Here is a 15795-nt window from a genome sequence, read left to right as displayed (position 1 = left end):
CTCCCATAGGCTATCATTGGAGCTGCACTGTAACATTTTATATGTGTAACTTACAACTTTGAAAAGCTGGAGATTTGGAGTTAAGGCTCTTTGAACTCAGAATCTAATAACACATCTTTTAGTGAAGGTGGTGTTTAAAGTGTGTTTGAAAATGCCACTGAGCTGAGGATGTGCATTCACTCTAGACAGTCACAAGATGGGGTTGAGATGTGCCCTGCCTTTCCTGAGTGGTTCATAGCCAGGCTGAATAGAAGTTAATCCAAATTTAAGTGATGGGAGGAGTTTTCACTAGCACATAAATAGGTTGTGTCTGCTCGGCACAATGTTGTCTCCACCTCCTGTAACGAAGCTGGACCAGGGAAGACAGAGCTAGTTTTTACTAAGCTCAGTGACTCTTGCAACAAAGACTATAAAGAGAAAATGGAGTATAAATATTAGACCTAAAACCCCTGAACTTTAGATCACCTCGGGAATCAAGAGGAACCTCTGCCAAGGAGAAGAGTTGAAGAGCTGTGAGAAGGAGTACTAACCCTTTTCTGTGTGTTGTATGCTGGTTTGGCCTGAAGTTGCTGCTTCTGCCAAGGAGAAGACAAAGACTGGAACTTTGATGTGAACCTGCTTGAGAAGACTCTCCAAGGGCTTGTGTGTGCTTGCCTACTGTTCGGAAGTCTCATAGACACAAATACTTCAGTGCCATCTTCCTTCAACTCCACTGCTGGGAGTTCTGAACTGACTGGAGGTGCCTGTTCCAGGTCTGGGCCCGTGAAGGTTGTTCCTGTTGCTGGAAGCTGAAAGAACTTTAAGAGATGAAGAAAATCAATACATCGCCCTTCCAGCGACTGATTTCAGACGCAGCACTGCAGGGCGGGAGAAATTTCCATGCTCTCCTGCTGTGCAGCCGAAGGATTGACTCAGCAACTGCCAGTGGCTGAAATATCTGTGCAAAGATCTCCGGAGTCCGAGATTACTGCACCGACTCCAACACAGCTGAAAGAATCGACGGATCGCAGAATTGCGGCTGAAGAAATAAACGGAGCGCCAATTTGTCGCTGCCACATCGACCTCCAGCACGAAGACAAGTTTTCTAGCACATCACCTGCAGACTGTCTTGGAATCAACACACTACTTCCCCCTGCAGTTCAGCTTCAACGTATCCCTTCTCCTGCGTACAGCAGAACTGTTGCATCGCCTCCCCAAGGACTCAGGAACTGACGCTTCGCTGTGTTTTTTAACATTCCCTTCTCTGCTGCGGCTGTTTGGCCTTGTGAATTCTGATGCATTTGAGATACATTGTGTAAAATCACACATTCATAGTCTACAAGAGACGGAATTGCTTGAAACTGTGTATATTGGAGTTTTGTTATTTTGGTCTTGTTTTGTTTGGATAAAGATACTTTAGTTTTCTATACTGATGTGGTGTCCATTTGTAACGTTTTCTCTGTGTTACTCTGTGTCTGGGTGCAAACACTTTACACATTGCCTTTTGGATAAACCTGTCTGCTTAGCAACCAAGTGGGGAAAGCAGGGGTTATCTAAAGTGTGTAACTCCCTTATCCTGACTAGAAACAAGGGACCATACTTGGACAAGGTACATACCTCTGCCAATTACATACCGCTATTTCTAACTAACGGTGGGCGTAGTGGGCGTAGTGGGGCTTCGCGAAGCTACGCGAAGTGGGCAAAAAACTACGCCCACTCATGCGCTTCGCGTAGCCCCACTACGTGCCACCCACCTCCCTCCCGCCTCCCTCCCGCCCTCCCTAAATGCTTAAATGAGATTATAAATGAATTTTAAAACCTTTTTACCTTGTCCGCCGTGTCCCCGGGGCTCCCTCTCGTCATCGCGCCGCCGGCGCGCGCATCTTGGATACTAATGCGCATGCACGGCCGCCCGCGCATGCGCATTAGTATCTAAGACGGCGGCGCCGGTGGCGCCGGTGGCACGATGACAAGAGGGAGCCCCGGGGACGCGGCAGACAAGGTAAGTGGTTTTATAATTCATTTATAATGTCAATTAAGCATTTAGGGAGGGCGGGAGGGAGGTGGGTGGCGGGCAACTTCGCTACGCTTAAGAAGTGGGCGTAGTGTTGCCTGCTTCGCCTACTTTGCAAAGGGTGAAGTAGGCAACACTACGCCCACTTTGTGGGCGTAGCGAAGTTGCCCGCCCAGGGTTATTTCTAACACTGGTTGGGTGGCACACTGTTGGAATCACCAAAATGTATTTCACATGTTCCCTTTTAGAGAGCCCCCACTTTTTTCATCTCATTTAAAAACCAGTCTGCACATATTTCTATCTTTCAGAAGCCTGTTTAGAGCATTTTCTTCCAAAGTTGATGCCACATGCATTGCAAGACACTTGGCAAGTACACACTTTAAAGGGCCTGAACAATTTGCACATTATATCTGTTTAATGTTTCAAGACTATAAGTTCCCACTGCTTTGTAAACCTTGCTTTCTGAAGAAATTAATTTACTTTCAAATGCACTATTTGTCAGTATTTTTTAATTTTCTTCTCAGAAAGAGTACCCACCCTGGACCCCACATTTCTCTTTTAAGCTTGCTCGCTTCGCTTACTACCTAAAAGTCATAGCCAACTTTTTATGCCCCACCACTTTCAAATGTTCCAGACCCCACTGAAAAGGTCAGTGGATGTCTAGAGGTACATGAACTGAGAGGCCTAACTACCAACCCTTTATAAGAGTCTCTTCCAATAAAACTAATGGTAAAGCCTATGATACTTGGCAAATCTATAAATACAGAATAACTGAAACCAGGAAGCAACATGATAGCTAGTAGATTATATAGTGCAAATATCAAGGGCTGCTACCCATAATACATTTGACATGATACATTGAAAACCTAACCAGTGCAATGCATTCAAATTACAAACATTTATGGGCTAATCCACATATGACTACACAAAGTACTGCAACAGGAGTACTCTTTTACATAATCACACGTGCCTTCGGGAATTCTCCCTGAAACCTAATAGTAAAAGCACAAAGAGGGCTCAGTCATTTCTAATTGGAATAATTGTAAATGAATATTCACAGAATATTCCCACCTTATACAAATTTTAGATGTGCTGGGTACAATTCACAAAGGCATGTAAGAGTACGCAAAAGATTACTAGTGGAGAAGTGTGGCTCAGGGGTTAGAGGCAGCAGACCCGGAAGCTGAGATCGGTCCTGGACCAGGGTTCAATTCCCCGCCTCGGCGGGGTCTTGGGCTAAAAATTCCACGGACTCGATAATTCTCGCCCCGGTGCCTCCTCGACTCACGGGTTCACACTCTGCGACTCTGGGCAATAGCTTGCTTAATCTCCACAACAGCCCCTCGCGGCGGGATGCCTGACTTTCACCTTGTGGATACCCTGCTATCTCACAGGGGAATACCAGGAAGGGTTCCCTAAGCAAGCGCCGGGAAACCCACTGCGGGTAGCTGTGCGCTATATAAGCTCAACTACATTTACATACATTTACATTACTATACAAAATACTACGTTATGTGAGTAGGCACCTTATTGTTTTGTTACCGTGTTTGAAATCAAGACTTTGAGCATTGCCTGTGAGAAAAAGTGGTAGCCAGTTTGAAGGACCAGTTTGCAGGACCAATTTCCACATGCATAACTGTATACACAAAGCATTTGTTCTTGTTTTCAAACGGCATTGCTGCTCTAGCCATTGCTGTTAAGCAGGACTGCAATAAATATGTTCTGTTAGTACCCATCGTACTGAACTCACTTTAGAAGGATCTATAGTTATATTGACCTCAGTAAAATTTGAAACAGTGACCTTCAAGTTGCCTATTGACTTTCTCTATAGTATGGTTAACCCTCTGAGCTATTTTAAAGTTAATATCTTCTTGTAAAACATATCAGCTGGTAAGGTGGCTCAGTTGGTTAAGTTATCTGCTCTAGGGATGTCAGTATTCATCAAGTCTCATGATCTAAGACCACCTAAATCCACTTAAGCCTGCATTGCTTAACATATATTGAGCATTCATCATATCTTCAGCAATATCTTTTGTTTTTCATTGTACTTAGAGTATGGTCACTTCAATTAATCAATCGGTATTTGTATGGCATGGCTTATCACCCCAGGGGGTATCCAAGTGCTAAAGGAGGGAGAGCTTTAATCGAAGAGCCAAGTCTTGAGTCCCTTCTTGAAGTTGGGGTCGAGGGGGAGGTTCAAAGGTGTGGTGAGAGGACGTTAAATAGAGTTGGTAGTTAAGTATGGGGAAAGATTGACCCCCGCTGTGGCTCTGCTGGCTGTGGAGGACATGTGTGAGGGCAGGGGAGGCAGACTGGAGATGTCTGGTCAGCTAGTGGAAGATCAGTCTGTGGTTAATGTAGGAGGGTCCAGTGTTGTGGAGGGCCTTGTAGGTGTGGGTTAGCAACTTGAACTGGCATCTCATCTGGACGGGGAGCCAGTGGAGGCTTCTGAGGTGGAGGGTGATGTTGGTCCATTTGGGGAGGTAGAGGATGAGTCTAGCTGAGGTGTTCTGTACAGTCTGTAGTCATTGAGGAGATGGGAGGTTGTTCTGGCATAGAGAGAGGTTTTGAAAACCTGCAAGAGGTGCGTAAACTCACACTTTGTACTTATAGTTGTTGCTTACGAGAAGCAAAGCTGGCAGTAGCTGCACCTCTTTTACTGCCAGCCTTGCTTCTCATAAGCAAGTACAAAGGGCGTGATTGCACACCCCTTGCAGGTTTAAAAAAAAAAACCACACACAAATAAAAGGCAATGTCATTTACAATGCCAATGGCTTAAACTCTTGGAAATGCGAGACCTATTTCATTGCAAATGCTTGTTTAAGAGCAGACAGTGGTCCCATGGACCTCTGCCTGCTCTTGGAAAATGAAAATATTTTTTTTGTTTCTTTTAAATGCAGCCTGTTTTTCTTCAAGGAAAATTAAATGCATAAAAAAAAAGATTGCCTTATTTAAAAGCAATCACGGACATGGTGGTCTGCTGACCCCAACAAGGCCACCATCCCAGTGATTTTAGTGATTCCTAATGGGTCACGAATTGCAACCTACCTCTTTAATTTTAATGAGGTAGCTTGATTACCTAATCAAGATTTACAGAAAATCATGAGTAGGTAATCGCTATTCGTAATATTGACGACCCTTAGTCTCTTTAAGTCGGAAAAAACACTAAGGGCCCTAATAAGATGTCGGGTGGATTTTCCTCTGCCCAACATCATCTTGTTCATGGGATTGACCGACACCCGGTTGGCGGTCCCAACCGACTAATTAGGATGCAACACTGTTCGATCATATTCCTATGCTTTAAAATGAGAGCATGTATTACGGCTGGAATGGGTTCTCCCATTGTCAAATAGGAGGTGCAGTTCATCCCTGCTCCCCGTGGCAGGAACCTCAAGCTGCTTGCCATAGGGTGCAGTGATCAACAGGGGGGCACCATACGTGCCCCCTCGGCCTACAACCTTAGGCAGAGCACTCAAGGGAGCCTTGCTGGGGGCACCCAAAGTCGATTTCCAACAGCCTTTCAGTGTTGAAAAGACTGGCAGGGAAAGGCTGTCGAAAACCAGACATCATAATCCTCAGGGCGGAAAGACCACCCTTGGGATTACTGGCCACATTCTGACTGGCGGGTGAACTCTCCAAGGCAGTTGGAAGCCAGTCGGAATGACAGTTTGGAATTTTTTCTGCACAACTTAACATCATGATAGATGTCCATTCTTTCAGAAGCAGAATAAAACAGCATCTTTTTGTTATCCAGCTGTAACGTCCCCCCCCAGAAAGTCAGCATTCCAAGCACCTTATTTGAAGCCCTGCACCCTATTGGCTATTTTTTGTCCTTCATTCCCACAGTTTTCATATAGCGGGTCTCAACCCAAAGGTATTGGAGTGCTTCACATGAGCACCAGTTACATTACAAAAGAACACATTAATTTTTGTAGGCACATGGAAATTAAGCAATTTGCCCAGAATCACAGAATGTAGAGCCAACGCGAAGAGTCAAACCCGGTTCCCCAGTTCGAAAGTCAGACGTTATGCCACAGCCTTTGGCTTCATAAGCGTTTGGGAAAAGAAGGTAGAAGGGAGGAGGATTGTGGAAAGGTGCATCTCTGCTGCCACCTGCCAGGCTCTGATGCCATGATTTAATTATCTCATCCTAGGGCAGGAAGGAGGGCGCTGGCGCTGCAGTAATAAAGCAAACAGCAAGATGTTTTTCATTGCAGATCTGCCATAATAGTGGTCATCGTGTGCTTCCGCAAGTTACACGGGAATATCACGAATTGCGGAATCACAAAACGGTGGTGGGGGTGGCGGGTCTGGTTATTGAGGGTTCCTGCAGGGACTACAGAACCCAAGGGGTTACTCTTTCCAGGAAATATCAATTGCAGTTCCCTGCTGTTAACACCCCCCTCCCCACAGCGATCTATACTGCTGAATTCATTGGTGAGACAAGATGAAATCTGCCAGCTTTATTCCTGTTGTATGCTAGTCACATACGCTGCCAGGGATGGAAACTCTTAGGAAACAAAAACACACAAAGGGAAATGAAAGCAGAAGAGTCAATCGGCGCACTATCAGAGGCCTGATAGAAGCAAAAATAAAACAGAACTAGGAAACACACTGTGACGGATGGACACTATTTCCTCCCCCGAGGCTTCAAATTGAGGAAGGGCACAGGGGGGAGGGTGGACCAGATTATATTCTGCAGCCATGAAGGTTGTACCATATTTTCTTACACTTTTTTAGTGTTTCCAAAATACACGGCTTATGCTATTTCACTATTCATGTGGCTTTCTTTGTTCAATAGCTAACAACAGTTGTGGGCTCACACTCCTTGAAGTATTATTTAGCGGTACATTGTTTTGTTATTTGTCATCTCACTCATAGACTGGCTACATTGACAAGCTTGAGAGCAAACGTAATTTGTTTAAAAACTGAAGTGCACTTTCTGTCTATTTTAGGCTTCCCGAATAAATCTCCAAGGTTGTTCTGTTTAGTAAATCTCCCTCCAACAGTTCATGTTTTGTAAACAGGCCTTCCCGATGCAGTTCTAAAAAAAAACAAGAACTACGCATGTCATACAGTCTTTCTACAGTTTATGCAGGTGGTGAGCAAGGCTGAAAATAATAAAAAGGAGCGCTGGAGCGGCTGCCACTGCTAAAGCAGCCCCCCAAAGAAGTGTGTGCATGAACTGACAATGAAATAAAAAGACACACAGACAGTTTAGTGCGGCACCAGACAGTTTAGTGCGGCACTGTTCACACTGTTCAGTGATGAACAGTGTGCATCACTGCTCCTACCCGCGGCAATACTCCATGGGAGTGAACTTTTCAGAAAAGATAGGATATGCACCATTAGCCATTTCCAGGCTATGATTTTTAAAGGACACACACAACAGCCAATTCAATGTGTGGGAAGAGTCCGACCCCACAAAGTATAGACAACAGATTGCCTAACAGCGCAAGCGCTGTTTAGGCTCAACCTAGAAAGCAGCTTTGAGACAACTTTCAGAGAGAAATTGCAATAGAAAAGTTGATAAAGCCATTTAAGGATAAACCTTATAATTGGAAAGAATTTCGGTTATTGGAACAAGAAGAATATAAATATCAAGTGTGATTTTCCTAAGATCCCAGTTCTATACTTTCTGATTAAAATCTATAAGTATGCTTTAAATACTCCAGGAAGACTTATAGTTTCCTCCAAAAACAGTCTTTTCGAAAGCAGTTTCAAATTTGTTTATCACTTCATCCCTACCATTGTCACATCCCTACCATTGTATGTAAGGGATACCAAAGACTTTCTCACCAAATTGAGGATATATCTTGGGAAAAGGAATATTTACTTATGACTTTAGATGTAGCTTTGCTGTACACTAGCATTAACCTTAAGAGTGGATCAGCAGCTGGTAAACATTTTTTTACAAGCAAGGCCTCTCCATTATCTGTCGCACACCTATATGATAATGGAAATCATGAAATAATATGTTCATGTTTAACGAGGACCTGTATGGACAATTACAGGGTATTGCAATTGGGACCTAGTTTGCCCACAGTTTTGCGGGCCTCATGGTGAGCTGGTGGGAAGAACAGGTGTCCATGGCTGCACACAGAGAGCAGAGCTTTGAACATGTTGTCACATAGTTACAATGGATTGACCACTAATTTGTCATCTGGCAAGGCGCCAGGAAAATCGAATTGGGTTTTGCGGAGGAACTGAAGTGTAATATTTATAACCTGAAGTTCACATCTGATATCAGTAATGGGAAAATTGTGTTCTTGGATGCACAAGTAGATATGAAATAATGTGCTTATTACCAGTCCATTTTGTAAACATATGGCTGAGAACACTAGTAGCAGGCTGGGAGTACCACCATACATCCAACCAGAAGCTAGTTTTATTGCCAAATAATATTACCTCACAAAAGATTACCCTTAGAACGCAGTAACAAATTAATTAACAAGCCCTAGCCGGGAGCACTTCTGAAGGGGGAATGCAGTGAAAGATAAAAACTACAAGGAGTTTGTTCCAATGAGTGGCAGCCAAGGCTCCAAAGCACCTTCCTTTCCTTCTAGATATTTTCATCTAGGGACATAGATGAACTTGGCATCTGAAAAGCATAAACACTGCCCTAGCAGATAAGGACATTCTTTAACTAAGGTCTGAGGTTAGAGGACCTAATTTACAAAGGGCCTCCGTACTTGTGGCAGAGGCCTTGCAGTCATGGGGGAGTCTCTGCATGTGTGGCAAAATCTCCACAATGAAAATTCTCATTGTGGAGATTCTGCCTCAAGTGCAGATTCTCCCCTACGAATGGATGGACTTTGCCACAAATGTGGAGGCCGTTGTGAATCAGGCACAGAGTGTATTGAACAGAAACCATTTCCTAACTGAGGGCCAATGCATTTTTTTTATAAATGAGTGGAAACCAATTGCCAGGGAGATTGTGAAAAGTTCTAGCGGCTGCATTGTTCATAATTTGCAATCAATTGAGAAGATAATCTGGTAGCCCAAAGTACATTGAATCAGTCTAGTTTTTCTGTATGGAGCATATGAATCACTGCCTTACAATAGTGAGGAAAGAAAGGACTGGTTTTTAATAGATCATAGTAAAGCAAAACAAGTAGATAAAATATAGTCAATTTATGAGGGAAAAGAAAGTTTACGGTCAAAGCAGAGGTATTGCTGTCTGTGTGGGTTGGGGGCCAAGCCAAGGATGGTTGCCCACCAGAGCGGGGACCATATGGTCTTTTGAGTACCAACATCAAAACTTCTGTCTTTTCCCTATTTAACTTTGAGACAATTAGCCGTCTTCCACTCTGCCACTTCTGTTAGGCAGATATTAAGCCTACCTAGAGTAGTGTTGGAGTTCTAGGAGATAGATATTATTAGTTGGGTTCACTGATATATGAAAATATCTGAACTCATGTGTTGTGACTGAATCCGCTAATGGTACTACATGTGCATTTATTGGTGTAGAACTGAATTAGGATCCTTGTGGCATTCCACAAGAGAGTGAGGATGAAGAAAATGAGTAAGGACCAAGAATAATGTACTGTGATCTATTCATCAGGAACATTTCCATAGTTAAGTGGGTTTTCAGATGCCTGAAATGAAGAGTCGCTCTAGCAGAATAGAGTGAGAGACAGTGTCAAATGCTGACAACAGATATGTAAATGTAAATGTAGTATACTTGTAAAGCGCACAGCTGCCCCAGCAACGGGGCGTCCCGGCGCTGTATAACTCTGGGGAACCCGTCCTGGCTTTCCCTGTGGGATGGTCCCTGCTGGGAGTCCCCAAGGTGGAGCCAGGCATCCCCGGAATTGGTGGGGCCATTGTGGAGATGAGGCAAGCTAATGCCCAGAGTTGCCGAGTGTGATCCCTGATTAGAGTAAGCACCGAAGCGAGAATTATCGAGTCCGCTGACCAAGGTCCACGACCCTGCCGCGTCGGGAACCGAACCCTGGTCCCGGGCCGACTTCTGCTCTCGGGTCTGCCGCCTCTAACCAGTGAGCCACACTACTCCACATATAGTGATAGAAGGGCAGCAGAATTGCTTTGATCTAGAAACATATGTGTTTTGAGACGGACAATAAAGCTGTTTCAGTACTGGGTTCAAGGTGAAAATCTGCCTGTGAACTATATATTCGATTCTCTGCATTTAGGTATCATGACAGTTGCTTGTCGATTGTCATTTTTGCTACTTGACAGTGAAAGGCAAAAGTGATGTGGGCGAGAAGCTGGCCAGGCCTCTGGATTAAAGAGATGATTTCTGGAGCAGAAATCTTTCTAGTGCTTTTTCCAAATCTCAGAGTATTGAGCAATTGGAAGGGAGGGCATTTATGAATTGTGTGAACATTGGTGCTGAGAGCCTGATTTGCAAGATTGAATTTCTGAATCAATGTTCATCTCAAGTAAGTAACGCATCTCCTAAGGTGGTGGAAGATTTGATCGGGGTGAGGGTCAAAAGAATAGTAAGTTGCCGGACTCTTGTTCTGAAAATAAAGAGCTAATTTGTTTCATTGGAAAGAGGTGGGCAAAGGGCCAAAGAAAATATTTTACTGTAGCAAAGATATCTTTTGTCTAATGTTTAGATTTCTCGACTTGGTCTCTCGTGGGCCATCTCAATGGCTCAAATCAATTTCTGGTATTTTTTAATTGCAGACCTATATGTTTGTTTGGCTGCAAAGTTGTATCTAGCGCACCATATATGTTGTAATATTCTGCATTCGTCCTTAGCCTACTTTAGAATTTCTGAGTACCAGGGAGACTTGCATTTCAAAATGAAACTTATATCCTTTAAAATTGAGACTAAGGCTTTGCCAATGCTTTTATAGAATAGACTTATAGAATCCCTCAGTGCCCATATGGTTAGTGGAGTGTAAGGCACCCATCTTCTTTATAAGGATGGGTACAATATTCTCAGTGATATCTTTGAACCATGCCTCTGATGTTGTAGGCTGGACTGTGTTTGAGGTTCAAGGGGCAGAGGAGAGAGTGATGTATTACAAAATAGTCAGATGAATACGGGGTGTGGCATTGGGTAACTGAATTTGTGAGATTGGGCAACAGAGGGCCTAACAGATGCCCCACCTTATGAGTAAGTGATTTCACAGGCTGCACAATTCTAGTGCTGTTACACTGCCCATGATGTTGCGAGATTGGGGAGATGCAAGATCTTCTAGATGTAAGCTTAGAGCTTCCAAAATTGTAAGTTTAGCTCAAAGAGACAGTGTTTTCAATCATGAAGCTATCCTGATGGTTTGGGAGTCTGTATGTAAGTGCACCATTGAGAGAAAAGGTATGGTTTATCTTTAAAGTGAAGGATAACAGTTCCCTATTTTAAATACTTACAGCTTATGACACTGTAGCTATGTATGTCGCCTTGTGAATAATGACCAGGTCCTCACCATAGCGGCCCTTATGGTCAAGATGCATAGGCCTAAATAATCCAGAAATATTGTGAGGAAAATTCCTGGCCCAGAGGAGGCCTTTAGATAGGTTTTTGTTAGAAACATTCTGTCAGGGCGAGTGTGTCAGTGAGCTCCAGCATTTCCACTTTGTGATTTGTGAATGATCTTACATTCAGTGGATAGCGATTCATTTATTTGATGTTACTAGTGCCATGTATTTGACACTGTGCAGGGTGGAGTGGGGAAGAAGGTAGATTTACACATCCCATTTGATACTGTCATAAAGAACAACTTGGTTTCTAAGCTAGACCTACAACACACTTGGCTCAAGAACCAGCGTTAATTTTATAAGAGAAAAAACCCACCCCTTTCCAATGGACCAGCACTCCTTTTTAGGTCTCGGCTTGCGTAGGCTGCGCACATGCGCAGCCTTTAGGTCTCGGCTAGCGCAGGCTGCGCACATGCGCAGTCTCGCTGGCGAGATTTAATGACTTGGAGTAGAGAGGTTAAGCCCCGCCCCTCTTCTCCATTGGCTGGCCTCCTAAACGGTGGCCAGCCATTGAAGAAGAGGTGCCACTGACAACATTGTTTCGATCTAGGCCCCATCCTTTTCGGATTGGGGGGGCGTGTTTTTTTACTTTCTTTCTCCCCTCTTCTCCATTGGCTGAACAGTCAAAAACACGCCCTCCAGTCTGAAAAGGACGGGGCTTACAGACAATGGCGAAATGAAAATCGATGAAGTTGTGCCCTCTGTGAGCCTGTCTGCCTTCTTAAACACTCCCACCCCCATCCCAGGATCCTCCCTCTCCTCCCTGCCATGTAGCCCACCTCCCTTGGTGCATTTGAGTATTAATCATCAACGACCGTTGTATTAAATGGAAGTTGGACATTGTATTTAATTTTGTTTAGTTGATAAGCCATCATGCTTGACTACGGGGTCTTGCCCATGTTTTTAAAGGGAATATTCCGATCACTACGGAGGTTGCCGTGTTTAACTGTTGCTTCGAGCTGGCTCGCGTGAAGCAGGGAGACCTGTGTGTCAAGCGCAGTGCTTTCTGTAACCCATTCAGAGGGCCGGGTGTCGCCTCGCGCGCATTGAACGACGGGGCGGAGCCGCACGCGGAAGTCTTGCTGATGTCTGCCGGCCGTTGAGCGGGGCATAAAATGCGGCGGTGAGTCGCGCCCGTGGGGGTACCGTCAGTGTCGCAGCTGGCTGCGGGGAGGACTCGGAGAGTGGCCTGGAGCCCGTCTCCCGAGAGAAGGCCATGTGCCCGGTATGCCTGGACATCCTGCTGCGGCCGGTGACCATGCATTGCGGCCACTCCATGTGCCTGCTGTGCTTCCAGTGCACCGTGGAACTGGCCAGCCTGTGTTGCCCACTTTGCTGCACGCGCATTTACAACTCGGCTCGGCACCGCAGCCGGGACAAGACCCTGGTAGACCGGGAGCTGTGGGAGCAGGTGCGCCGAAGCTTCCCGGAGCGCTGCCGCCAGAGGGAGCAGGAGGAGGAGGGTGGCGCCCTGCCGCAGACGGCGCTACAAGGTGCAGAGGGGCAGCGCTGTCATCCTAGGTGCCCTGCAAAAAGGACGCAGCAGCAGAGTGACCTGCTGTGCTTGTTGGAAGCTGTCACTGCCTGTGACTGCTACCACCAACCACTGGTCGGTGAGCGGCTCAACACATGATCTGTCACTGCACTGACCTGTTTATACAGCAGCTGTCCGTGCACTCTAGGCACACAGTAGCGTGGGTCGATGTTGTTCACGCTTTAGATATGTTTTATAAATGCTGCCCCATTATCTCCTTACAAAGGTGCTGTTCACCCCTACACCTGCAATAGTGACAGAGTGAACAGAGTTACTTCCTAACGAAACAAGCCTTGATGCTGGTCATTTATGTTCACTCTTATATTACCATTTTCTTCTTCAAAACTTTATCTCTTATGTTTATGATGCCAGCTATCAGCTGTGTAGCTTCGGGGAGTAGAGAGAGTTACACCCCTAATTAAAACATTTTCTGGAAATGGTTGGGTACACTTTTTCAGTCTGGTATGCTTAGGTGTTGTTCGTATTTTACAAGGAATTGTTACAGAAACACAAACACCCTCTCTGCTTTGAAAGCCTTAACAAATGTTGGTTATTTTACAAAATATTGTTTTCTCTTACTTAGTACCCCTATCACATTGCAGTCGTTTCCCTTTCCACGGCCCCTTTATCCTCTATCATGGGCCCTGCTTCTTGTATACTGTATTTTAAAATGGTATATCAGCGTGATTGTTGTAAAATCTGAAATCCACCCCCTCATCCCAATCTTACTTGCCAGCTACGCCCCTGTCAGTTATTACAAAACACTCCTGCGTGTATTTTGCCCACATGTTGTTGTGAACTTGTTAAATGGAAATTCTTTCTTTCTCGATGTTTTGCTTTTACAAACCTCTGCCCTAAATACCACTGATCTTGGTAGCTGTACTTGTCTTGTGAATACACACTTACTTTACACTTTTGCCTAACTCCTGTATAAACACCCCAATAATAGCGCTCTGAAATGTAATGACTCCGTCTCAGATTATAGCTTCTTATTCACTTTTATTCTTGGTGTGTTCTGATAACCTCTCCCTTTTGGTGTATACACACTTACTTTATACTTTTGTCAAACTCCTGTATAAACACCCCAATAATAGCGCTCTGAAATGTAATGACTCCGTCTCAGATTATAGCTTCTTATCCACTTTTATTCTTGGTGTGTTCTGATAACCTCTCCCTTTAATGGAGTGCCTTTTTAGGTCTGGGCCTGCGATGGCTGCGCTTGCGCAGTCTCTCAGCCGAGATTTCATGAGATAAAGAGAAAAGGTAATCACCCTCCCCTCTTCTCCATTGGCTGGCCTCCTAAACGGTGGCCAGCCATTCACCCGGAACCCCCAACCTCTCCTCCGTCTGAGTGCCCACCACAGAGCCTCGCCCCGCCTGTGTGTGTGTGGCTGTGTGTGTGGGTGGCTCTGTGTGTGTGTGGCTCTTTGTGACTCTGTGTGTGTGTGTGTGTGGCTCTTTGTGTGTGTGTGTGTGTGTGTGTGTGTGTGTGTAGCTCTTTGTGTGTGTGTGTGTTGCTCTGTGTGGTTGGGGGAGCTCTGTGTGTGTGTGTGTGGCTCTCTGTGTATGTGTGTGGGTGCAAATGCAATAGGTCTCGCATTTGTGACAGATTAAGCTATTGGCACTGTAAATGACAATGCCATTTATTTATCTGTGTTCAAAACCAACACATAAATAAAAATGTTGTCATTTACAATGCCAATAGCTCTAACTTTTGCAAAGGCGAGGCCGTTGCATTGTAAATGCTTGTTGTCGGTGTGTTTAGTGAATACTTAATTGTGTCTGAAACTAAATTCTGTATGTTTATTTAATAACTTGCATTGTACGTTGCTTTAATCAATGTTTGTTTACTTGCATTGTACTTTGCGGTAATCAATGTTTGTTCGGAATCAATGTAACTCTTTAATATTTGGCATTTAAGTGACATGTCTGTGCTCTGTAGAGAAATCAGGAACAGAGGCACGTTTTGGGAATAGAGACGCGTTTTGCTTTCACCGCCCTTCGCTAGCGCATTGCGGTAGGAAGACTCGGTATTATTCAGTGATGCTGTGCGGTTCAAAGACTTCGCACACCGCCCATAGAACGTGACGGTACGTACGAGCGCTTGGGTGCGGCTGGCTATAAAAGCTGCACTCACTGTTCTAGAAGGCGCTTTGCGTTCCACTTGTTTCCCGGCTAAGAGCGGTGCTAAAATCTTCCCGATTTACCTGGCAATCTTCAGAACAATCTCCAGTGCTTCCGGGTTCCAACCTTCAGATTTCTCTTAATCCTACGATGACAGGACCTGCAAAATGAAAAAAGAGAAGGAGATAAGTAACTTTTGAATATTCAGGCGCCCTTCGCAAGAAAGGTCAAAACATATGAATCATTTTTGGAACTTCTGATCTAAAAGAAGAACTTATTTATTAGCTCACGTATCGATCTCTCCAGAAACTCAAAGAAGGACTTTGGAAAGACTTCATTAAAATGGAATTCTTTCATTTATACTCAAGAAAAGTTTAAGGATTTTGTCAGTGTGATGTATATTTAGAATTTTGTGGAATGTTTTCTTGTTTATTTCTCTCTTGAACAGTTGGACAAGATCTCTGAAGTGCAAGACAAGTTAAATCACAAATAAGTAAGTGATGAGGTCAATTGGTGAAAAAGAATGATCACAAAGTTTTAAGGGATAAATGAGTAATTACTTGTTTTACTTTTCAACCCTATTAATGTACAAGCAAGAGATTTGTCTGACAACTCATTATTCACCTATCAACACAAGAAATACTGGGACGTAGGCCAGACTACCACTGATCGCAGGTAGGCAAAAAGTCAG

At 44.4% G+C, this 15795-nt stretch overlaps 1 long non-coding RNA gene across 1 annotated transcript in view; it reads right to left on the bottom strand.

The window, feature by feature from the left end:
* LOC144769474 (uncharacterized) overlaps positions 1-15266 on the bottom strand; it is a 78067-nt gene extending 62801 nt beyond the window's left edge. Inside the window, exon 1 of the long non-coding RNA XR_013598704.1 lies at positions 15188-15266. This is a non-coding gene — a long non-coding RNA (uncharacterized LOC144769474). The remainder of the gene's footprint in view (positions 1-15187) is intronic.
* Positions 15267-15795: the final 529 nt, after the last annotated feature.

Source organism: Lissotriton helveticus, chromosome 1_1 (assembly GCF_964261635.1).
Source record: "Lissotriton helveticus chromosome 1_1, aLisHel1.1, whole genome shotgun sequence".
NCBI classification, from domain to species: Eukaryota; Metazoa; Chordata; class Amphibia; order Caudata; family Salamandridae; genus Lissotriton; species Lissotriton helveticus.
The sequence above is the reverse complement of the archived record's forward strand: the minus strand, read 5'-3'. Positions and strand labels throughout refer to the sequence as shown.